General features: G+C 44.2%; 1 protein-coding gene and 1 pseudogene across 2 annotated transcripts in view; one reads left to right on the plus strand and one right to left on the minus strand.

Moving 5' to 3' along the window:
• Positions 1-25,449, plus strand: part of PSD3 (pleckstrin and Sec7 domain containing 3) — a 551,931-nt gene that overhangs the window by 39,404 nt on the left and 487,078 nt on the right. The window lies entirely within an intron of this gene.
• On the minus strand, positions 15,378-16,153 carry LOC130706090 (protein phosphatase 1F-like; annotated as a pseudogene).

Raw genomic sequence — 25,449 nt, forward strand, 5'->3', positions numbered from 1 at the left:
CTGTATTAACCCCGAGCCTCCACCCCGTTCATCAAGCTCTGGATTTAGGTATTGAAGCACAGCTGAAGAAATCCCAAGAAATGGTACACATATTTATAGCAAGCCAATTCTCAGCCCTTGACACTTGCTTTCATAACTCTCTATATTTTTAATGAACCTTCTGGCTTTCTTATACAGTAGCTTTCCCAGACCGTCTCTGCTCTCTTCAAGTCTGTCTTTTTTCCCATCCACCCTCACTCCCACTTGAGGATCTCACCAAGGAAAGACTAGAGGGAAGCAACATAGGCACCTGGAGTGAATACCCCCATCCCCATCATCGTTATTTTTATTTCTACAATTGTTCCCTCTTCCTTTGTTGTGGTATCAAGGGAAGAGACTTTCCTATTCCTTCCTGGAGTTAATCCAGCTACATGTGCTCTAAATTTCTTGACATCTGAGCTGAGAGATCTTATTCCTGTATCATGCCATCTCTTTCCAGCATCTTATGTAGCTGTCATTTTCAGTTAGCTCTTTGTGTTTTTCCTCCTTCAACAAGTGTGTGAGTGCCTGCACTGTGCTAGGTGCAGTGCATCTAATAAAGGATAAAGTATGGCCCCTGCCCTCAGTTGAACAGGGGTAGATGGTAATGTGCTATTCACCTGATTGTAAGTCAGCACGACACGATGACAAATAGCTCTACAGGCATTCCCAGGAAGGAGCAATTATTGTGATGGGGGATTTTAATTTCTTCAAGCCCTTCTACTGCCCCAGAGCCAATCTCCCTATTCCAGCAGCAAAATAAATAGAAAAGGAAAAAAAGCGTGCAAATACACTCATTAATCCATTCAAAAAATATTTATTAAGTGCCTACTATGTGTCAGCACTACCGGGGTGCTGGAGGCCCCCTAATGAGTGAAAACAAGCAAGGTCCCTGCACTCATGGAGTTTGTAGATAATCGAAGACTAGCCTTAATCACACAAATAAGTATGAGCTGTGGAAAGTGCTGGAAAGGAGCAGTGCTGGGTCATATGCAAGTGCATAATAGAGGGTGTGGTCTAATCCCAGATAGCAGAGAAGTCTTCCCTGGACCTGGGACAATGGAACTAAGAACTGAAGGATGAGTGCTGGTCATCAAGGCAAAGATGGAGGCCCGAGGAGGGCCAGCCTGCAGAGAGCTCTTGTGCAGGGAGAGGGCTTGACCAGGACTCAGGCCTGGAAAGAGGACAGCAAGTGGAGGGGTGCAGGCATGGAATGTGAAAGACGCCAGGGAGGAGGGTCTCACAAGTCAGGATAAGAAGCTGTGTGTTTATTCTAAGAGCCATGGAGCTGTCGAAGGCCTTGAAGCAAAGAGGAGACTTGATCAGACATGGGCTTAAATGAACACTCCAGCTGCAGGGTGGGTAGCAGGATGGTGGGCTTGGGACCAAATCTGGTGAAACTGGAAGAGCACTGGACTCAGAATCAGACATCACAGGTTGTATTCAAGTCTTATGAGCCAATGAACTTGGGCAAACTCTTCTCTTCCTGAGGCTTGGTTTCCTCCTCTGGACACTGAGGCAGTTGGGAGAGGATGTGTGTGACTAAGTCCTGGCTCACAGGAGGCCTTCAGCCCATTTGTTTAATCCTATACCTTTTTCAGTGTTTCCTAAGCCTCATAAGCCATTATTTGTCTGCCAGGAGGGGATGTAGGTGAAGGGTGTAGACCCAGTGCATTTCTGTGTCTAGTTCAAAGAGCACACTCAGGCTCACCTCGCAGGCCCTGGGGTGGCGGGGTCACTTAAATTAGATCACTTTCTTTTTTCTCATTTGCAAGTTGCAGACCTCAAAGACTAACTAGGAAGAGTTGACATGGCCTCCTTGACCTGCATCCTAAGTACTGAACTCTTGATCTAAGAATTGTTGCAATCTCCATCACAAACTGGCTGGCTTGTTCGAACAAAAGTGTTATGTTTTGGGACTTCCCTGGTGGTCCAGCAGTTAAGACTCCACACTCCCAATGCAGGGGACTCGGGTTCTATCCCTGGCTGGGGAATTAGATCCCAAATGCCGCAACTAAGACCCGGTGCAGCCAAATAAATAGGTAAATAAATACTTTTTTAAAAAGTATTATGTTTCCAAAATCTGGGCTTCTTTAAGAGTTTCAACTCTCTGCTAGGTGCTGGCTGGAACTGAGGATTTTAATTGTTCCATCCCTTCCCTTGTCATGATTGTTTTTCACTAATGGGTTAAGCTAATACATGGCAGGCATAGGATTCAAATGCAGGGAGTCTGGCTTCACACCATGGGTTTTGCCAGGACACCCTGCTGTCCCACTATTCAAAGCAGGCTCAGGAGCTGAGGAGAGAAAATATCTAGGTTTCCACCTTTTAATTAGATGAGGAAATAAAGCCATCTTTGTCACCATCCTCTGTCACAGATCTTAGAGGCACAGGAAACTCTTAGAAGCACCAGAAGCTCATCATACGTGTGATTTAGGTGTAAGGGATTCCTGGTACAGTGATGGGGGAGGTTCTCCTCCCTCCTCCTTGGAGAATGTCCCCTCCTTCTAGGGCCTGAACTGTTTCTCCACCCACCTACCCAAATTTGCATGTTGAAGTCCTAACTCCCAGTGCCTGAGAATGTGACTGTATTTGGACACAGGGCCTTTAAAGCAGTAATTAAGGTGAAATGAAGTCATATGGGTGGACCCGAATCTAATAGGTGTCCTTATAAGAAGAGATTAGGACCCAGACGACACACAGACGAGGGCAACCCTGAGAGGACACAGGGAAAGGTGACCCCTACAAGACAAGGAGAAAGTCCTCGGAAGGAACAAACGCTGCTGACACCTTGATCTTGGACTTCCAGCCTCCAGGACTGTGAGACAATACATTGCTGTTATGTAAGCCACCCAGTCTGTGGTACTTTGTTGTGGCAGCCCTAGCAAACTGATACAGAGCCTAAGGCAGCTCTGCCAAATCTGCGTAAAGTGAGAAAACCTGATTGTTTCCTTGCTTCCCTGCTCGTATAGACTAGATCGGACCCTAGCAGTGAGTTTTCTCTATTTTGTGAACGCAGCTGCTTACGGATTCACAAGCACCTTGCAGCCCAGCAACTCACAGGTCTCACGTTTACCTACCACGCTGATGATGTGGGGTCTCCTCCTGTCTTTCTTCCCTCCTTTCTCCACAAGGACATATGAGGATATATAGCATTCTGGCAGTTAAGTTGCTCGGAGTACATAACGTATTAATTCAGCAGCTGAGCACCTTCCACTATTTTATCCATATATCTTTGTGAGCTAAATGGTTTTCACATGCTCAGGGCTATAAACCATTTCTTCAGAAACCTGACTTTCAAAGGTGTGGGCTTTAGATGGGGAGAAAGTACACTCTGCCCTCATAAAAGATCCCATAAAAAACATCTCTAACTGCTCTTGCCACCTAGGTGATAGGTCTGCCAGGATTCTGTGCCCTGTAGGAGAGGGTGGGGCCGCTTCTCAGTGAAGGGCCAGGAGTTTGGCTCCATCGTCCCACCAGGCCCACTGGCATTTGGGTTAATTTTAGTCCCGGGGGCGGTCATCAAGCCTGGCCTCACCCTGGCTGCCACTTCTCGCGAGGCTTCAGGAGAATGAGTTAGAGGCGTCTGCCCTGTTCTTTGGAAACTCTGGATGTGCAAACGCTACTTGTCTCCAGGTTTGGGCAAGCCAAGGGTGCTGCCAGGCCGTTCAGTGGAGAGGATGCATAAGCAAGGATAGAAGGCGAATGTGCATGAAACTTCACTAAAAAAATCCAACCACAAGACACTCAATGACACTAGGCTGTGTGTAGGTGTCACCTGACAGCAGAAACTTCAGAGCAGGAGGCCCACCTGGCCACAGCATCGGCCCTGGGGAAGACTCTGCCAGGAGCACAGGCACCTTGGGATCCTTGTTCTGATGGGTTCCCGTTCTTAGGCAGGAGAGAGCTGGTCCTCTGCCTTTTAAGTCACATCATTCAGCACGTCCTTATTGAATACCCACCTTGTATTATGCAAGAAGCGGGGGAATGGCTGATAGACAGACGTGCTCCCTGTCCCCTGGGCTCAGCAGTGTGCTTGTGCACGCAGCATAGGCTGTTTCCTTCCCTCACCGCACTCTGTGTCTCCCTCTTCTTTGTCCTTTCTTCCATTCATCTGTCCCCTGCACGCTCCACCTCCCAGAGGCTTGTATCGGAGGAAGACACTGCAGGAAGAATGATGCTTATCTCAGGGCCTGAGTCCCTAATGGCAGAATTATATCATCCGGCTAGGAGATATTTTACGATAAATGACCATTTTATGGCCTCTCCAATTACAGGATCCTGAATCCCTTGCTTGTAATGAAATCTGCACGATGCATCTTACTGCTATAACCTGGAGGAACATGAGGGCTACCCCAGAGTGCCAAGGACTGCGCAGTTAGAGACCTCCATGCTTGCAGATCAGCAATGCATTTTGTCATTAGCAGATAAACAGCTGAGTGGCACTGCATTGCTCGCCTGAGGCTCTTAAGTACTTCATCTACTCAAGCACCTAGCTTAGTTCCTGCTTCCTGCAAACAGATTCATGTCCCCACATACACAGGAGTAAGAGACCTGCTGGCACTGAGCCCCAGGGAGGTAGTGGGATTTGCAGAGGAAATGCTGACAAATGTAATTGCTGGCAGCTGTAGGTCCCAGGGCTGCCAGCCCTAAGATTTAACCCCTCACTGTCCAGCTGCTATGTGAACTGAGGTTGGATAGAGATCACTCTTGATCAAAAACAAGTGCTCACCTGAGGATAGAGAGCACTCTTGATCAAAAACAGGTGCTCACCTGAGGCCCACACCTGAGAACTTTGTCCCTGTTCCTATCCAGTTTAATGCCTTTTCTTCTATTGCAAGACCAACCAACCATTTCACTTACCAAGACTTGAATGATAGTAAGCTTCATTATTAAATACTGTTTAGCAGTGTCAACAGTATTTCTTTGAAACTTCCTTTGTCAGCTTTAACAAAACCTCATCAGATCTTACTAAAAGGATTAGCATCCTGGTGTTTTACTTGGGTAATCCAATATTGCATCAAACTTGGAAGAAAAAAGAAGTTTACCTTGCCTTGGAAATTCAAGGCAAAGTTACACTTGGGTGTTTTAAGAGGCAGACGGGAATGATAAGGGGTAGAGTGCCAGGACTGAGTGAGAAAGAGTAGGCATGGCCCTTTGCCAAGTCTGACCTCAGCCAGATGCATGGTGCCAGGAGCTTCGCTCATAGTTGCTGAATGAATAAGTGACAGCCCAAGAAAGGAAACCGATCAATGCTAAAATCAGAGTCCCTGTCAGGTCCGAAAGTGTAAGATCTAGTTATTTCATCTTTGTTCTACACATATTTTCTTGTTTCTTATTGGATAATTCTAGTAAAATTTGTACCCAAACTAAACTTGAACAAGATGTAAGGGATGATGGTTATGGACAAAAAGAATATTTAAAGGAAAACATTTGAGAAACTAGTAATTAGACTGATGAAAGCCCTGAATTCAACTGGGAGTAAAAATGCCTACTTGGTAGGTTATTGTGAGGATTAAATGAGATCACGTGTATAAAGCATCCAGCATAGTGCTGACACCTAGAAGGTGCCCAACAATTGTTAGCAGCCTCCTGTCAACACAGCCAACCTCAGTTGATTTTGGCTGAATCAGAGGGCTGGTTTCTTTTACTTTCTTCCATTTCTAGAATTTCCTTCCCCTCTTAATGCAGAAATGTTATGGAGGTAAGGAATTATTACCTTTCTTTTGGTAGGTAAGGAGACCTCATCTTTGCAAGAGCAAAGAGTTTTCTAATCACTTGGGTAAACTTCTGTAGAATCAGTCCTAGAAAACAGCTACTGGGAACTGCTATTTTCAAGAGCTTTATGCTTTTGCTTAGAAATGCTTCTTATTTTTCCAGGAAAGATACTTGGCTGTGTTCAAGGGAGTTTGGCTACTGTCAGTCTCAACTCCCTTAACACTTCTGGTATATTCAAAATAAAAGACATATAAGAGAACTATCCCGGCCCTTTGGTGAACTTTTTCAATGGAACTGTGAATCTCTTGGTTTCATATCATTCTCTCCTTAAAATGTTCTCTCAGTTGCCTGTAACAAAGTCCAAACCCTTTATAATGGCATTCAAGGATTTTCACAATTTGGGCCTTAACTTCTTCAAAAGTCTCATCTGCCTGTCTCCCCAGAGCATACCTAAGCCTTCACATTTTTCTATATAGCCTTCCCCATCTCTCCAACAAACTCCTATTCATCCTTGGAGAATCTCTTCTGTGAAGCTTTGTGGTACACCACAGAGCGAGGTTCTCATAGAACTTTCATAGTTCTTTTGCTCTCACAGTATTTTTCATGTTTTATTGTATTTCATGTTGATATAGTTGGCTCGTACAGCATCTAGTATCTAGTTGACACTAACTGTGTTTGTTGAATAAATGTTGTCTTGAATTTGGTCCAAAAAAGGGGGGAATACACCAATGTTTTACTGTTTGCACCAGACTGCAAACTCCTAGAGAAAAAGACCTGGTCTTGGTGACTAGATTAAAGACCATGGAATGAGTTGACAAAGAACAGTAAATACAGTGAAAAAGAACAGATAATAATTTACATTCATTTAATATCTGCTATAAACCGGGTACTAGATGCTTTCAAGGATACAATTGATATAATCTTATTTAATCTATTTGATAACCAGGTGGGGATTAACACACTTACAGGTTAGTAAATGAGTTTAAGGGTAGAGTGACTTGGTTAGTGACTTAATTAATCATGGAGCCTAGATTTGAATCCCATCTGTTGCTCCAAAGTCCAGGTTGTTTGCGTTACCCCAGTCTGGCTCAGAGAAGGGAGGCTACCATTGAAGGTATAGGCTGGTACTAGTTTGCAGCATGGGTTTGAGGGGGGAAGGCAGCCAGGAGATTGCAGGAATTAGTCAGCTGTGAGGTGATGAGTGCCTGGGCAAGAGTAATAAGCAGAGAGCGATCAATACAAGTGATAGGCCCTGACAGGGAGGAGCCGGGTGCAGCACAGAATCTTACTTAGTCCTGAATGCGGTTGTTCGAGGGGTGGGGTGGGGGGACTGCAGTAGGGGCAGGGCACGGTCCTGAGCACAGATCCCCAGACACAGCTGCTCCAGACCCTGAGCTGGGAGACTGGCCAGCAGCGTGGGGAGAGGAGACGAAAAAGACTCAGGTCCTGCAGAAAAATCATCATGTGGTTAATGCCTATGTGAGTATCTGAGCCCTGACACAATATGTGGTCACGGTAGTTCCCCCCACCTATGAACCTAAAGGTGGCCTGCAAAAGTAATAGGTTGGATCCCATTTTCCTCCCAGGTGGGAGGGATTGTAGAGTCCACAGCCCCACAAAAGCATGACCAGATGAGAGGATTGTGTGGGAGCTCTGTTTGGCTGAATATCACAGTAAATGGAAAGGTTTTTGACCCTGAGCTACCACTAAAACTGCTTCGAGATCTTGTTTATGTAGCATGATTCCACACCTGTGGATTCTTACCACAATCATTTTGGCCAAATATGCTGTTTGCCAGTCTATGATATTTGGCAGAATGTGTGGTCTGATGCTGAACATAGACCTGGCCTCCTGGTTAACATGCTTCATGTCTTGGGTCTTTACTCTTTTTTTTTTCTACTCTTTTCTGTTCCACCCATTTTCTATAAGGTCAAAGTAGTTTATGGACATGTACCAGATTCCTGGGGAGAGGCGGTAGGATAAGTAAGGACCCGGTCTTTTTGTAGCTCCCTCCCTCCTACCTGCATTACTGGCCAACTCGCTGGTAGCATATTCCTTTATTCAATTTTACCAAGATGGAAGTTGTATTTAATTGGAGATGAGAGTCATCATTCTTCTCTTGTAAAGCTGTGCTTTCTTTTTAGGAAGTATGATTCTTTTATAGGTATTTCATTCAATTAAAAAGAAAGAGAGAGAAAATTGAAATTTTGGCAGCAATATCAAGTGTTATGAATGAAATTAAAGCACCCAAGCCAGTGCTCAAGCCTATTATGTGGATTTATGATATTCCTTTGAACTCTTCATAAATTCAGTGATTTTGAGTTTCAGTGACCCGTGAAAAAAGCACTTTCATGAGGTGCTTTTATTTATGTCCCAGACCTTTTTTTAAAGAAAACTGCAGAAATTCTGTTGGTGTCTGGACCTGGTCAACTTATAGACAACCTACTTTGCTGGCATAGAATTAAAGGTTTTTGATATGTCAATCATTGATATTCTACTGTTACGTATGATTTTCTTCACTTTATATATTATAGACCTAGATTTATCATGCCTGACATTTTGGTTTTAAACACACACCTAGGCTTGCTTGGAGAAGAACATGTGGGGGGCTCACTTATCTGGGAGCCTCACCCCGCATTTCACTAAGCATGTGGAGGGAAATAAGTTTGCAGAATGTAATCCTAGAAGGTGGGTCACCTGTGAAATCACTTTAGAATTTGATATCCTTTAAAAAGTGGGGGGAGGGGTGCTGTAGGGATGAAATACCATATGTTGGGTGCAATGTGGGAATCTGAGTCTTTTCCTCTTTTATTATGTAACGGTTTTGAAACCACATGTTCATCCAGCTGTTTCTCATCAGATTTGTTTTGTTTCCATATAAACACATACACATAAAATAAAACAATTTTAATGAAAAGAGAAATTCTCTTTTCCCCTTAAAGTTTCTTTGATGATGAAATTCATGTAAAGATCTGAATTATGACAATGTGCAAGTTAAAGAATTCAGAAGAGAATTAGAACAAAATTCAGTTTTGATTATCTCTTGTCTCCCTTTTTCAAATATGTTTCTTCATTCCTTTGCTCTCTATAAAACCACATGGGAGGGCTTCCCTGGTGGTGCAGTGGTTAAGGATCCACCTGCCAATGCAGGGGACACGGGTTCGAGCCCTGGTCTGGGAAGATCCCACATGCCGCAGAGCAACTAAGCCCGTGCACCACAACTACTGAGCCTGCGCTCTAGAGCCCGCAAGTCACAACTACTGAGCCCGCATGCCACAACTACTGAAGCCCGCACGCCTAGAGCCCATGCTCCGCAACAAGAGAAGCCACCGTGATGAGAAGCTCGCATGCTGCAACAAAGAGTAGCCCCCGCTCACCGCAACTAGAGAAAGCCTGTGTGCAGCAATGAAGACCCAACGCAGCCAAAAATAAATAAATAAATAAACTAATTAATTTTAAAAAATAAATGGATATTTTTTTAAAAACCACATAGGAAAAGCACAATTTTGAAATAATACTAGAAATCACAGTTTTTGGTTTCTTTTTCATGAGAAAAGATAAAATGGCAGAAAAATTGTGCTAATGACATGAAAACAGAGGAATAGTGGTTGTTCAGAGCATGTTGGGACACACTTACTTCTTACTCTTACCCTTGTCTCATTACTGAAAATTTGCTTGGGCTTATAGTCCAGCGTGTTTGTCTGACACATATTAACTTTGTATACAAAGACACGTAGCTGTCCTTGGGTCTGGCCCAGCAAGTTCAAGAATTGTAGCATTTCCAGCAGTTACAGCTTTCCAAAGGGACAGAGCACATTATAAAACATTTTATTGTACCTTTTGCACTGAATTTCATTTAAGTAAGAATAGTAACAGATTTCTATAAAAATTTATACTTTTTAGTAACTTAGATTTCTATAAACTTTATACATTCCCTCATTTAATCTTCAGAAATTGATACCCCTTTTACTATGAATTTAAGGCTCAGGGGATTCTGACTCCACGTAAATAAGTAAAATGGGTGTCATGCAATGGGGCTCATTCATTATGGCAAATCACCCTACTACACTGGGGACCGGTCAGCTCCTAAAGGTAGGATAACTAGCTAGACCAGCTCCAGTTAGCTCTGACCTCTGCGCTAATGCCTGTCCCTTTTGTCTTCTGACTTACAGGGTTATGGAGCCATATAGAAAGCAGATAAGGCAGGTTCTACATAAAATGGGATCAAGTCTCATAGGGTGTAGAATGTTGGTGGTAGCAAAACCTTCCATACCATGTTGTCCAAACCTGACTCATGGGCAACATCCCTGACTTCCCCCCTTTCCCGGATACTTCCAGTAATAAGGGACACAGCCCCTCACATGTAGCTTCTTCAGCAAGCTCGTCACCTGCATGGATTTTCTGGTCCAAGCCCCAAGACTCTCTTACCTGACAACTGAATCTTATAGGTCTTCCTGTCATCACTCTTGTCCTGCTGCAAACTCCATGATCTATTCTCCACATAGCAGTAGGTGATCTTTTAAAATGTAATCAGGCCAAGTTATTCTCAGGCTTAAAATCCTCTAAGGTATCCCCACCAGTTAAAATCTAAATCCAAATTCTGAGCATGGCCTTCAGACCCAAAGACCTGGACTCCAGCCTTCATGCTGAGCCCTGGTCCTTAGTGCTCTGCACCAACCACAAGGATCCTCTCACTGCTCCCATTTCATGACCTTTGCCCTCTCCCCAGGCTCCCCTCCCGTCTTTGTGGTACGTTCCCTCATTGTCAGGTCAATGCTCCAACATCATCTCCTCAGACCACCCTAACTAAAACATTTCTCATTGCGGTGGCTTCTCTTTTTGCGGAGCACGGGCTCAGCAGTTGTGGGTTGCGGGCTCTAGAGCGCAGGCTCACTAGTTGTGGCGCACGGTCTTAGTTGCTCCGCGGCATGTGGGATCTTCCCAGACCAGGGATAGAACCCGTCTCCCCTGCATTGGCAGGCAGATTCTTAACCACTGCACCACCAGGGAAGTCCCAGATATTATTTCTTTTGGTAAGAGTTTGGAATATAAAGGAAGGAGAAAGGTAAGATATAAATTAGGGAGATTAACAGAGTTCAGGGAAGACCTCTTGAGTGAACAAAATCCTGTAAAGAGAGGAAAAAGGATCATATATTTAGACACAGGGCTTAGTGTTAGGGAAGAGAAGGTAGATGTTGAGATAGGAGCACAAAACAGATGATAAGGATGAGAAGAGAGATGGGTATTTTGATAAAGAGAAGGTCTTCCAGTGCCACCTTGTTAGATCAGCCCATGGCCCCCACTTGTTGAGAGCTTGTGAGTGCCTCTTTCTCACTACGCCACATGGGGCTGATAATTCCAACTTTCTGAACTGATACAGTTTGATAAGCACTGCCAGGGCTAAGGACAGAGCTCTGTAGAGGTGTAAGAAAGCCTCTCCAAGTGGCCACTGACCACCAGTGAATCGAGCCGCCATTCATGCAACACAGTCATTAAGAATCTTGGGGCTGGAGGCACCTGAAAGGCCTTCTGGCCCAAGGTCACCTGCATTCCGTCCACAGCATCTCCAGCAGGCAGTTACATACAAGCTGCATTTGAACAGCATCCCATCTGGTATCTTGCAAGCCAGACCTTTCTTTCTCAGGTTAGATTCTTCAGCACAGGAATTCTCCCACTGATCTTCCATAGACTTGAAATTGCCATTTTCAGTCACTCCTTAGGCTTAACAGACAGAAGGATTCTTTTAAACCACAAATACATAACCTGGGAATGGAGATGCTGGTGATGCCTTTTCTGTAAGAGTCCTTGTCAGTCACAAAGGATGACTCCAAGGAGGGGTAAATCTAACGTGCGGTGGGAGGGCTGCAGATGTTAACATCTGAGCATGCTTAACACCAAGGGATGTTAAAGAGCGTAAGACACTGCTACAGAAGCCAACGTGCAAGCACAGGGTATTCAGAGGAAGGGAAATATTGAAGTCATGTTCATCCTTTGTCTTATTCTGGCCCCAGGTGGGCACCATCTAAAGAGGAGCCCAGGCCTGAGCATTCACTCCTTGCCCTCATGTAAACGAGGACATTTCAATTACTGGCAATGAGGTAGTCCATTGAATCCATTTAAATGGACCCAGCCAGAGGTTCATGGATCTGGTTTAAGCTAGGATAGCGGAAGGTATTCTCAGTCTACCTGAGGATAAGACTTCCAACCAGCCACGTAACCCTACCACAATCCAAATGGAGCCCAGCCCAGCCCAGCCTAGCCCAGCACTCTCTGAGTTCAGTTAACTCTGAACTTTGTTTTTCCTCATCTGTGAAATACCTCAACTCTTAGAATGCAGGGAGCTAGAGTAGAGGGTGGGTGGGTCTTCCCACTTCTAAATTCCATGATAGTAGTTCAGCTACAAGATCTCCCCGGAGACTCAAGAGATCATAGCAAGGAGGCAGGTAGGAAAGGAGCAACGGCAGCTCCAGAGTTTCAACCTATGGCAGACCTGGGGCCCATCTGTTTGGAGGTTTGACAATCTGGAGAGCTTGTCAAGTAGTTCCATCTGCATGGCAAGCAGCGGTTTTTACTTCGATTGCATAAGCATTGGTGGGAGTTAAGGGAGGTTGACAAGCTCCCTGCAAACCACCCTTGTGCCATTTTGGGAAATAGGTCCTGGCGGATGATGTGGCCATTCCCCCAGCTCTCACTCGGGGCGATCTCCATACCCTGCATTCAGCTTTAGGAAACGGAAAAGCTCAGCAGTGGCATTTGAGTATTGTCACCACCATCAGAAGATATTCCTTTTTCATCAGGAAACTTTGGTTATCACTAATTTTCTCTTCTGCCTGAGTGTATGATGTGAGTTGGTTAAGATTTGGCCAAGAGAAGCATAAAAGAGAGACTAGAAAATTTGTTAAAAATAAAAAGGTGATAAAAGTTTTAAAAAATCCTTTTCTTAATTCAATGATGAAATATGGCTGTTAATGGAAAACGAATTGGTCTACTCCGGCCATAAATACTTTATGTTTATGTTAATCACACTAGCGTTAATACCAAACACTGTGCATCTATTTATAGCAGTTTTCATCTTCATAGTGCTTTACCGACAACTAATTAATTAAACAAACCTATTTTAACTGGTTGCCATGGTAGCAGAGATGCACAGAAATGGTTGCATCCATCAAATTCATTCTTAGCTCCTGAAATATAATTCAGTTTGGGCAATAAGTTATCATTATGCAGCACTATAATGTGTTTAGAACGATAATTACTATGTTAGTAATGAAAAGATTTGCGAGTACACATAAATACATGCAGTAGCAAAGATTTATAAAGATAATTTTTTTTAAATTATTTATTTATTTATTTATGGCTGTGTTGGGTCTTCATTTCTGTGCGAGGGCTTTCTCTAGTTGCGGCGAGTGGGGGCCACTCTTCATCGCGGTGCGCGGGCCTCTCACTATCGCGGCCTCTCTTGTTGCGGAGCACAGGCTCCAGACGCGCAGGCTCAGTAGTTGTGGCGCACGGGCTTAGTTGCTCCGCGGCATGTGGGATCTTCCCAGACCAGGGCTCGAACCCGTGTCCCCTGCATTGGCAGGCGGACTCTGAACCACTGCGCCACCAGGGAAGCCCCTATAAAGATAATTTTTATGCTTGTTACCTATAAAATCTTTTCCTCCACTCAATCTGGTAGCCAAAACATGACAATTTCATCTGTAATTATTACTCTGTTTATACCTTATCTACTGTGTTTGCTCTTCAGTACCCATCCTGAGAAGATGGTCATCCAGATGAAAGAGGCTTCCAAAAATTTGCCGCTGAATAAACAGTGAGGAGAGGAGTTGCGGGGCAGGGCGGGGAGATGACAGTTGCCATCTTCAAGTGTCTGAAAGCTATTGGAGTGGAAGAGGAATGGGAGTGGTGGCTTGACCGCTGGTGTCCAGACCAGCGTGAATGGCTGAAGCTACAGGGAGGCATGTGTGACCTGCGGCCCCACGGCACAGGGGTTACATGTGATGCTCTGGGGTCAGGCTGGACCTAAATCCAGACCCCGTCCTTGCTGTGGTGGGGTTAGCTGCTCTGAGCCACGGGCCTGCTGCATGGGGTCGTGTGGGGATTCCCAGCTAATGCACGGAGGCCTCTGCCTAGCACAGAGTACATAGAGCATGAGTGTTAGCTCTTTATTAGTGGAGGATTTTTACCTGAAGTTTGTTAAAAATAGAATGGGCTGCTTTGTGAAGCAATGACTCACTTCTCTGTCAACCGGAAGTAATGAAGCAGAACCTGGATGGCCACCTGTTAAAACTGCTGTATAAGGGCTTCCTGCCTTGAGGGTAAGGTTGAAATAGATGATTTCCAGGTCCACAATTCCATGAATTTGGGGAGGAGGGGAAGGAGGAAGGACTTTTATTTTCATCCTTCAACCTTTGCTTTACTGGATTCTTACTATAATGTAATACTTGGGTGAACCAGGTTTGTGACGTAGTGTTATTGGTAAAATGGTATTATATGGAGCAAACTGTTCTCTTTCAGATTTTCGTCCTGAGCTAGCCTTAATTCTAAGAAAGACACTCACTAATTTGACTGTTTAGTCTCTGCCAAGTTTTCCTCCGAGACCCTTTAGGTCCTTTTCAAATGGAGATTTTTTTCCAACTAGTTTCCCTAAGTCTGTGGCTCACTATGTTCTAAAATTATGTCATTTCCCTTATTATCCAGAATGTCATCTGTCTATAGTCACATTTCTCTAAATATTTGTACCTATCTTTACCTTGTCCTTTAACTCCTCATCAGTGAGCAGGCAATGAACGAGCCTAAGTTTGTTTGTTTTTTAACGTCTCAGCAAAGGTGTTTTTAATAAACACAGCCTAAGCTAAACAGCTCTGCTTCAGAGAATTCTTTCTTGACTAGAGCGGCAGCCCTGAGCTCCTGGGTGGCGGGGCTCCCAGCTCACAGTCTTAGACCTGGAAGGTTTTCTGTTCAGATTCAAATGCAGCCTTGTTAATTCTGGTGAGGTCTGTGCTCAGAGCATCTGATGACGGTGCCTCCCTCCCCGCCTCACGTCTCCTCCTGCCTTGTCGACGGGGCCAGGCCTCAGCTCTCTGGGCCTGTTTCCCGATCTCAGAAATGGACACGATCTTAGTATCCACCCTGCTAGGAGGACCCCCGAGGTTCCGAGGTGAGGTTCAGTGGGCGGTAAGGTCACAGAGGGACTGGATGCGTCCTTTCTTCTTTCAGAAACAAACGCGCCTCATCGCGCTAACTGCGGACACCACCAGCCTAGGGAGACCTGCCCGGGGGAGGTGTTTGGGGGGTGGGGAGGGTCAGGTGGACCTCGTGTTGCTGCTTCGCGTTATTGCCCTTCGTAGATGGTGCGTTTTTCACAAATTGAAGGTTTGTGGCAACCCTGCGCCGAGCAAGTTTATTGGCACCATTTTTCCAACAGCATTTGCTCACTTCCTGTCTCTGTGCCGCATTTTGGTAACTCCTGCGATACTTCAAACTTTTTCATTATTATTATTCTCTGTCATGGTGACCTGTGAGCAGTCATCTTTGATGTTCCTATTGCAAAAAGACCACGACTGGAAGACTCAGATGACGGCTAGCATTTTTTAGCAATAAGGTGTTTTTTACCGTACTTGTGTTGTTTTAGACGTAATTCTGCTGCACGCTTATAGATGAGGGTACAGTGTAAACGTAACTTTTATCTGCACTCTCGCGGGGCTTTCAAGAGGAACATATCATCGGTGCAGCGGAAGGCTGCTCGCAGGGCCCCCGCGGGGTCAGTGGGCAGCTCCGGCTGGTGGGCAGCAACAGCGTGCATGTACACAGACGCGTACCTCGCGGCGTCCACCCCTCCGTGCCCATCGAACACGGCAAAGTAGGCGCGGTCCACAGAGTCCGATAGGCCGAAGAGCAGGTTGAAGGCTGGGAGGCACACGTGTGGTCCTCCATCCTGCGGCGGGCGTTACGGATGGCGTGCACGGAGACCAGCCACTGCCGCTGCGGGACCCAGGCAGCCACGGGCACCTGCTTCTGCCACTGGCAGCACACTTCCCAGAGCCGGTCAAAGAGGCTCCGCGCCAGGCCCGCAGCATCCAGCAGGCTCACAGGGGCCTCCTCCTCCTCATCGCCGTCCTCCTCCTCCTCCTCCTCCTCCTCCTGCTCCGGCAACTTCCTGAACTCAGGAAGGTCCGTCTGCAGCAGCCAGGCGGGCAGCGAGTGGCGGCCGAGCGCTCCTACTGCTTAGGAAGCCCACGGCCAGCTCAGCCAGCTCGCCTTCCACCTCCTCCTGGATCAGCATCGTCCCTCGGACCTTCCATGGCAAAGGGCTCTCCGGGCCCAGCGGGGCTGGAAAGTCGCGGAGGAGCGCGTCCAGGAGGCTGGGGTTCTCCTCTGCCTTCTGGCTGTTCTGCTGTGGGGTTCCCGAGGCCATGCCCAGAGCATCCCCGGGGGCTGCTGCCAGGTCGTTGGTCTTCATTCTGCCACTCGGCCCCCGGCGCCCGCTAGCCGCCCCCCCCCCCCCAGCCTAGGTTTTTAATAGTGTGGGCTTCTTTCTCGTTTTTCTTTCTTTCTCTCTAACAACACCATATGGTGACAGCTCTGGCCCAGCTGCTAAACGTCTGCCCAGAGCCGCTAAGTCCACACAGTTACAGGCTTGTTTGTGGGACCTGGTGTCAGGTCCATCCCAACCACTCATGAGACTGCTACTCCTGGGAGTGTGGTTGTCACTATGACAACAGGCTGAGAAGACCAGGGATAGACTGAGAACTTTACAGCGAGGCTGAGAGGGAGCCCAGGGAAAAGGAAAGAGAAAATAAATCCTAGGGAGGTCACCAAGGCAAGGGTGCAGGGCTGGGTGTAAGCAGAACAGGGTAGAAAGGAGACAGAAGGAGAAGGAGAGCAAGAAAGAAGAGGTTTAAAATCTGTCCTGATTCTCACTTTTAAGCCCTACATCTACATAGATCCTTTAGATGCAATAGAAACCCTACTCCTTAGGAGAAATAAAAATTAAGGTTTGAAAAACAAATATATTCTAAAAGAGAAAAGAAAAATGTCCTTTTACGGATAACCATTCTAGAATCAATCATTTACTATAAAAGCACCATAACAGCATCAGCAATATAAACTAGTATGGGCAATTTCTATAGTAAACCAAAAAGAAGAAAAAAATTAAAGGAGAAAAAAATCTCATATCCAAAAATATGATGATTGTGTATCTCTAGCTATTAAATAACTTTTAGAAATCACATTAAAAAGTCTTTTTTTCTGAACAAAATGGATTTGAAGATGTCCTGTTGTTTTGTGTGTGTGTGACAACTACATGACATTTTAACCAAATGACAAAATTTGGAGCATTAAAGTAGCCCTCCTTCTTATTGTTAAAAGTTTCAGAAGTTCTTTAACTGTAATTTGTGCATATTCAACTTATATTCACAACAAAATGAGAGGCAATGTTGACATTAATGTTGAATATCCATCAACTACAAATTACTAATCCTTTTCTGGAAATATTTTTCATCTGAAAAAAATCAGTAGCAGGTTAATATAGCTTAAATTACGAAAGAAATCAACTTGGCTTTCAATTTTGTTTCTAAACATTATGTTTAACAAATAAACATAAGGGATAGATAAAACCACGTCTCATTTCTGAGGTGTGTGGGTGTGTGTTTGGGGTTAGTGTAAGAGGATGAAATGTTGATTTTTTAAAAATATTAAATTGCTCTACAAATCTTAAAAGCATTTTATTTGTAACTCATTTGACAAGTGAAGACAGTGGCTGGAGTGAAGGGCCCAGATAGGACCCACTGCCCCCAGGTTGGCCTCCTCCAGTGGTCCCCCCCTCAGGGGTCCAGTGGCCTGAGCATCCATCCCCAAGTCACGCTGAGTGGCAGGAAGGCCCCCCTAGAAGGTGATCATTGATCCAAAATAGAGCAGATCATGGGATGTGTCCACCTAGGACATTTATAAAGTAAAATATTATGATGACGGTACTCAAACAAGTGTCTTTCAAGCTGTGCCAAGAATCTGTAAAGGGTTTCCCCACCTGTAAGGCAAAGAGGTCTGGTTACATCATCTCTAGTGTTCCTCCTAGTTCCCTCTATGACGCTGAGACTTTTGCTCGTGGTTTTATCTTCCACTCTTATTTAGTTAGCATACACAAAAGGCCAAAATTTTTTAAAAACTGGTAAGATCAATGCAATAGAAGAGAGTTCAAAAATAGACCCACACATATATGCTCAGTTGATTTTCAACAAGATAACTACGTGAGGAAAGGGTAATCTTTTCAAGAATGGTTTTAGAACAATTGGCTCTCCATGTAGGAAGAAAGGAACCTTGACCTTTAACTCATACCACATAAAAAAATTCAGTTGTAATGTAAACATAAGAGTTAAAATTATAAAACTTCTGGAAGCAAACATAGGAGAAAATCTTTGTGACATTGTATTAGGCAAAGGTTTCTTAGGAAACAAAAAAAACACAAACCATAACAGAAGAAATGGCAGATTGGACTTCATTTAAATTAAAAACTCTTGCTCTTCAAAGACACTTAAGAAACTGAAAAGACAAGCCAAAAACAGGGAGAAAATTATATGTATTTACAAATACAAATACATTTATAAATATGTATTTACAAAATACCTATCTGATATAGAACTTGGATTCAGGATATATAAAGAATTCTTACAACTTAATAAAAAGAAGACAAAAAGATTCCATTTTAGAAAATGGGCAGAAGATTTAAATAGACACTTTACAAAAGAAGACATACAAATTGAAAATAAGCACATGACAGGATGCTCAATTATTATTTAACATTAAGAAATGCTAGTCAAACTACAATGAGATACCCCTCTACATACACAAAAGGCCAAAAATTTTTAAAAACTGATAATATCAAGTGTTGGCAACAATGTAGAATACTGGAACTCTCAAACATTGCAGATGGGAAAGCAAAATAATATGGCCACGTTGGAAAACTGTTTTGCGTTTAAAAAAAAATAAACATACATTAACCATATGACCCAGAAATATCACTTCTGGATATTTATCCAAGAAAAAATCATATGCACTATACACAAAAACTTGAATATCGATGTTCATAACATTTTCTTTGTAATAGCCAAAAACTGGACACAACCCAAATGTCCATCACCTGGTGAATAAACAAATTATATTGATATATCCATATCATGGAACACTACTAAACAACAAAGAGGAAAAACTACAGATCCGTATAAAAACATGCATGAATCTATGTGAAAGCAGGCAGATAACAAAAGATTTCATACTGCATGATTACATTTATGTGGGATTCTAGAAAAGGGAAAACTACAGCGGAGAGAAAAGCGAGTTAGTAGTTGTTGGGATCCAGGGTCTGGAGGGAGGGGCTGACTGCAAAGGGGCATGGAAATTTGGGGGGGAGAAGGTGTGAAATATCTTTTTTTTTTTTTTTAATTTATTTTATTTTTGGCTGTGTTGGGTTTTCGTTGCTGCGCGCGGGTTTTCTCTAGTTGGGGCGAGTGGGGGCTACTCTTCATTGTAGTGCACAGGCTTCTCATTGCGGTGGCTTCTCTTGTTGCAGAGCACAGGCTCTAGGTGCGCAGGCTTCAGTAGTTGTGGCTCACGGGCTCTAGAGTGGAGGCTCAGTAGTTGTGGCACACGGGCTTAGTTGCTCCGCCACATGTGGGATCTTCCCGGACCAGGGATCGAACCTGTGTCCCCTGCATTGGCAGATGGATTCTTAACCACTGTGCCACCAGGGAAGCCCCGGTGTGAAATATCTTGATTGTAGTGGTGATTTACAGAACTCGATACATTTGCCAAAGCTCACTGAACTCTGAACTTAACAATTCTTATCACCAGTTTCAACGTGTGTGGGTTTTTCCCCACACCACTAAGCAGTTCCCCAGTGCCAGATGGGTGTCCTACAATTCAAGTCAATTCTGACACTATCTACCTGGACATAGCATCAGAGGCGACAGGTTAAGGGCTCATCCTTAAGGAACGAAAGGCAAGATTGTGTTCCTTGTGTTCTCCAACCCAGAACCTCATCTTTTTGGTTTTTTTAAGGAGGCTTCATTACATAGGCCCAGTTGATTAAGTCACTGGCAATTGGCATCAATTCAACCTCCAGCCCCTCTCCCCTTCCCAGAGGTCAAGGGGGTGGGACTGAAAATTCTAGCCCTTTAATCACAGGGTTGGTTCTCCTTGCAACTAGCCCCCACCCTCAGGTAAGGTTCTAAAGTCACGCCATCAACATAACAAAAGACGCTTCTGCTCTCACCACTTAGGAATTTCGAGATCTTCTGGAGCTCTGTGTCAGGAGCAGGAGGAAGACCAAGTATATTTCTTATTATAAATCACAGTACCACAGCACTAACATTGGTGAGTTTTACGGTATGTAAACTATCCATCAATAAAGCTGATTTTGAAGGAAAGAAACCCTTTTCTCCAGGGTTCCTGACTGTGGATTTATATGAATCAATAGGGCCAAAATAGCTGGGCTCACAGAGTTCAGAAGTGAGGTGACTCGAAAAGAGCCACTCGGTCAGAATTCAGCCCCAGGAACTTGTCAACTCTTGCAGGTAATTCAGCAGATGTGTCCAGAATGAGGGTCTTTAATGGGAAATGGAGAGAGAATGGGTAGATTTCTCTCCTTTCATGAACACAGTTACAGAAATTTTCAAATGTAAGAGTTCCTAAAGCAGATATTTTGAGATGAGAGTTCTATCGGAAGTTCTCTTACCTGCTTTGTTGACAGTGTTCACCAACATTTCTCTCTGTAGAGCCACTGAAATCAAAGGAATCCCTAAACCACATGCTAGTCCCTCCCAAAATAAGGAGAGAGAATTCATTCATCTATGCATTCAGGGAACATTTGATGGGCAACTCCTCTGTGCTGGGCAATGTGCCTTAGGCAGGAGATAAAAAGGAAGTAAATAAAGAAGGTGTGGTCATCTCTGCACCTGAAGTCTAGTCTGGTCTGATTTTCTTGGGGTCACAATTCAGAACATTTACAGATTCAGCTTCTGGGATTTGCCATTATCACTAAAGCCTTGCCAGAAAGATTGTGAGGATTGTGACAATAAAGACTGCTTTTGAACACCAGGGTACTTTTACAATGTGAACGCACTCAGGCATCGGTAATTTTCATAGGTCATTTCTACTCTGGAAAAATATTATACGTGAAATGCTTATTTCAGCAAAGTAGTTTTTATATGGAATCCCCCTTCAATACAAACACTGCTTTTGAAACAATTCCTTTTCACTGGAATAATTCTGAAAAAGTAATTTGTTTTTTGAGGGAAATAGGGACTTTTCCCCAAATATTTTCAGTAATTATTTGGACGGTAAAGCATTTTCTAGTGGAGTAGGAGGATGCAGATAGGTTTTCAAGTGTGAAATAGAAAAGCAGCTATACCTATGTACCTTGGTTTTTGTTCTTGATGGTTGAGTCAGTACCTAGTACTGTACTAAAAAGCTTTATATTCTCAGAAAAATAAACCAGGGCAATCATATGGTATTGTTAGGGAACTGTTGGCTGAAACCACTCACCTTGGCCAGGCACGATAATAACCACTTGCATGAGTTGTCTCACAATAGGAGGTCCCAATAAGGAACATGGTGCTGCCACCTAAAACCAACCTGGAGAATTCGGGAGGGGCCAAAAGGAGGGAGGAGACGCCAGCCCATAATATGTCCTGCCGACCTCCCAGAAACCCTCATGCTGGAAACCATCTTGGCTAAGAGATGCACGTACCATCAGGAAGGACACTGAGTCAGACCAAATATGGGCACAAGCAAGATGGTTGGCCAGAGACAACCCCCAAAGCTAACCCCATCACCATAAAACCTGAGACTGCAAGCCGCACGCACGGCAGAGCAGTTCTACTGGGTTCCCCTACCCTGCTGCTCTCCACCTGGGTGTCCCTTCCCAACAAAATCTTTTGCTTTGTCAGTAAGTGTGTCTCCTCGGACAATTCATTTCTGGGTGTTAGACAAGAGCCCACTTCTGGGTCCCCCTTCTGGTAACAGTATCTTTGGACGAAACTTTCACTTGCCATTCAGTGCCTCCTATGTGCCAAAGCCCGTGCGAGGCCGTGCTGTCCAGCAGAACTCTGTGATGACGGAAAGGTTCTGTGACTGCACTGTCTAAATATAGTAGTCAGGCTCAGAAACTGGGTTTTAATTTAAGTTAATTCTTTTACATTTAAATGGCTACATATGGCTAGTAGTTATCAAATTGGACAGGATGGGTATGAGGAATAGGTAATATGAAGTGTCCCAATATCCACAATGTGGTCGTGGTGAATTGGGCTAGGTGTAGATGGAGGATTTTTTCAGTGATTTCTGTCCACAAGGGTACCAGTCTTTCAGTCATCGCCTTCAAACATATAAATCTACAATGGAGGTGATTAAGGCTATATCCAGATGTACAATATGTAATGTATATACTTAAATGTCCATGTAAACATATGTGCACATGTATTTACAGCAAGAAAAAAATGCTTTGACTCTTTCAAGTCAAGAAAGATAAGAGGATGGTAGGTAGAATGGGGCTCTTTCTGTCTCAGGTTCCACTGAGGTGTCAATGCATTAGATATGAAAGTGTACAAAGTGAATGTGAAACAGACCTCCACCCCATGTACAGATTTTTAAGGAAATGGTCCTGAGATCCTGCTCCACAATCTTGGATCCCACAGTTAGATCAAAGCTGTAAAAAGAAGTGAGTGTAAGGAGATTGGGAGGACATGGTGACTAGAGCTGTCGCCTGGTTCTACTCCCCATTAGGGGAAGGTGGGAGGTTCTACTCTATGACCCCAAGACTCATACAGGGACTTCAAAGACAGTCGTTGGAGAAATTTGAAGTTGTTCCCTGTAGCTGGAAAACACTGAGGATAGTGGCCTCACTCATGCCCCAGAAAGCTAATGGAGACTGTTGCTTCCCAGGAAACTCAGTGTGAGAGAGAGTTGAGTGCTCTAGGGGCAGGGCCCGAGATCCCCTGCTGTGTGGTTGGGATTAGCTTGCACTTCCAGAGTTGCTGAGCAAGGGCCATGAGTGTTCTTGTGGACCAGACGTGGACCATGTGCACGGGAGTTGGCCTGGGGTCTACCTCCCTGTGGTCTATCCATTGGGGTGGGCTGGAGAGTATCAGTAAGAAGAGGAGGTGTCCCAGTGGGTACTTAGGGCTGTGGAACAGGAGCAGAGGTTGTCACCTACACTCTCCTTCCCATAGCACAATTCCAGCTAAGCAGGGAAGAAGATCTGATGTCAGGTCAAGTTTGGGCTCTCCAGGACTGGGTAGTTTAATTACTGAACTGACCCTGTGTCTAGAGTGAGCTGAACAATTTCTGGGCCTGCCAAGTTTTCATTTAATGACGGGGAAGAGTTTCTCCCACCGAATGAAATGATTGTGGAGGACAGTTTTGGTTATACCAGGAATGGAACTTATTCAACATCCTGGTTCTAATGTGTATAGTCATTCCACTCGAATTTTCTTGTTATAATTTCAAGAAGCTGTGGTTGGCACTTCTTTTCTTTTGTAACAAAAAAATACAGAAATTAAATACAAATTAATTAATAAACAGTTTCTATCAGCCTGGAAACCTATATATTAATTAAATATCTTTTTTAGTGAATTCTAGAAGTAATTATTTTTGCAAAAAATAGTAAACAAATATTAGTAACTAGGTCAGGTGTAACAAATTAGCTTGAGACAAAGTGAGAAATTGCTAGAACACAGGTATAAACACTCTCTTCCATTCTTCTTGAAAATGATAGAATGAACGTGTTGATAAAAAGAGAAGTGATGATTGCAGGGTGTAGGGAGACAGCAGAGTAGAGAAAATGCTAACTGAAAACTTTAGAGAGCAAAAAGTTTCATGTAAAAATAACCTGACAATATTCCATTAAGAGCATCTACCTGCTCTCCTCCTACTTTTTCAACCTCCTCTGCTGGTTCTTACTCATCCCCCTAACTTCTTAGCGTTGCCTTGGACTTTCTCTTTCTCTTTCTCCACCCCTTTGGTGATCTCATCCCATTTCACGGGTGTAAATACCACTTCTACTCTAACTTCCAAATTTATAGCTCCAGCACCAACCTCTTGCCTGAATTCTGATCTCCAACTGCTTATGCAGCACTACCGTTGGGTGTCTGAAAGATGCCTGTAACTCACCATGTCCACAGCTGAGCTCTGACGTCCCCCGCCTAGTCCTGCTCCCCTGCAGATTCTTCCCAGCTCAGTTTCCCAACTCCATCTTTCAAGCGGTTCTCCCCCAAACACTTGGAGTCATCCTTGACTCTCTTTCTCTTCCACCCTCCATTGATCAGCAAATCCTGTCAGTTCAACCTTCAAAATACGACAGAATCTGAACACTTCTCACTACCTCCTTTGCTTCCACCCTGGTCTATGCCACCCTCATCTGCTTGGATTGTTGCATTAGCTTCCTAATTCACTTCCCTGTTTCCGACACCCCATACAAGGTGATCCTGGTAAAAGAGAAATCAGATCCCACTACTCCTCTGCTCCAAAGCTTCCAAAGTCAGTTAAAAGCCCAGATCCTCTCAGTGGCCTGTAAGGCCCCACACACCACACCTCCTGCCGTCACCCGTCCTCACTCGGCTCTCGGCACACCGACACACTGACATCTTTGCTGTGGCCCGAACACGCCAGGCGAGCCCTCGGGGCCTCTGCACTCACAGTTCCTCACCTGTCTGTCTGTGAGGCTGGCGTCTCACCTCCTTCAGGTCCTCACTCAGATTTCCCCTTCTCAGCGCAGCCTTCTCCAAACACCCTTTGCAACCATCCACTCCCCACACCCACACTCCTTACTCCTTGTTCCTCTTCCTTGTTTTATTTTTCTCTAAAATGCTTATCACCATATCAGGTCTTATAAATATTAACTTATCTTGCATATTTTCTGTCTTCCCAAGGTCATTAGACTGTACGCTTCATGAGGACAGGGATGTTTCATTTACTGCTAAAGTCAGTGAACTATACCTAGTACAATACATAGCAAATATTCAAGAAGTATTGGTCATATGAATGAATGAAACCTTTGTTATTTGTGTTTCTTCTTCTCCTTCTCCTTCCTCTTCTTCTTCTTCCCAGACGTAGCCTAACTTATTTGGATCCTGGGGAAAAGGTGAACTGGGTCCAGCCTGTGATCTAACATTTCTGCGCATGCAGCACAGGGAGCCAATGTCACTTCCTCCTTGATCTTCCCCTGAGTCTCTGCTCTTTGAAATCACCTCAGCACAGTGACCAGATTTTTGCTCTTTGCTTCTTGTCTCCCAATCCTCTTATCCATCCAGCATCCATTCAGTATTCAGTAGAGTCAAATGCCAGGTGAATTTTGTCCTTTCAGTTTCACCTTGGGCTACTGAAATTCAAGGACAACGTGATTTTAGATTGTTGTATATTTGAGTTGAATATTTGTTGTGTATGTAAGTTGAATAATTCTACCTTGGATAAGGGCAAATTTCAACTCAACAATTATTCACTGAGTCTTTACTATGGACCAAGAACAGTGCTAGAAGCTAGGAATTTGACAATAAATAAGCTAACGTTCTCCACTCTAATATACCAGTTATTTGTATACAACTGATAAATGATTAATGTGTTAAGAGGTCTTCTAATTGAAAATACTGTAGAGGTTAGAGTTGTTTGTGTATTTCAAATAAAAACTTTAAAAATGCATGTTTTAAGACTCTTGGATTGTTTGAG

Source organism: Balaenoptera acutorostrata, chromosome 21 (assembly GCF_949987535.1).
Source record: "Balaenoptera acutorostrata chromosome 21, mBalAcu1.1, whole genome shotgun sequence".
NCBI classification, from domain to species: Eukaryota; Metazoa; Chordata; class Mammalia; order Artiodactyla; family Balaenopteridae; genus Balaenoptera; species Balaenoptera acutorostrata.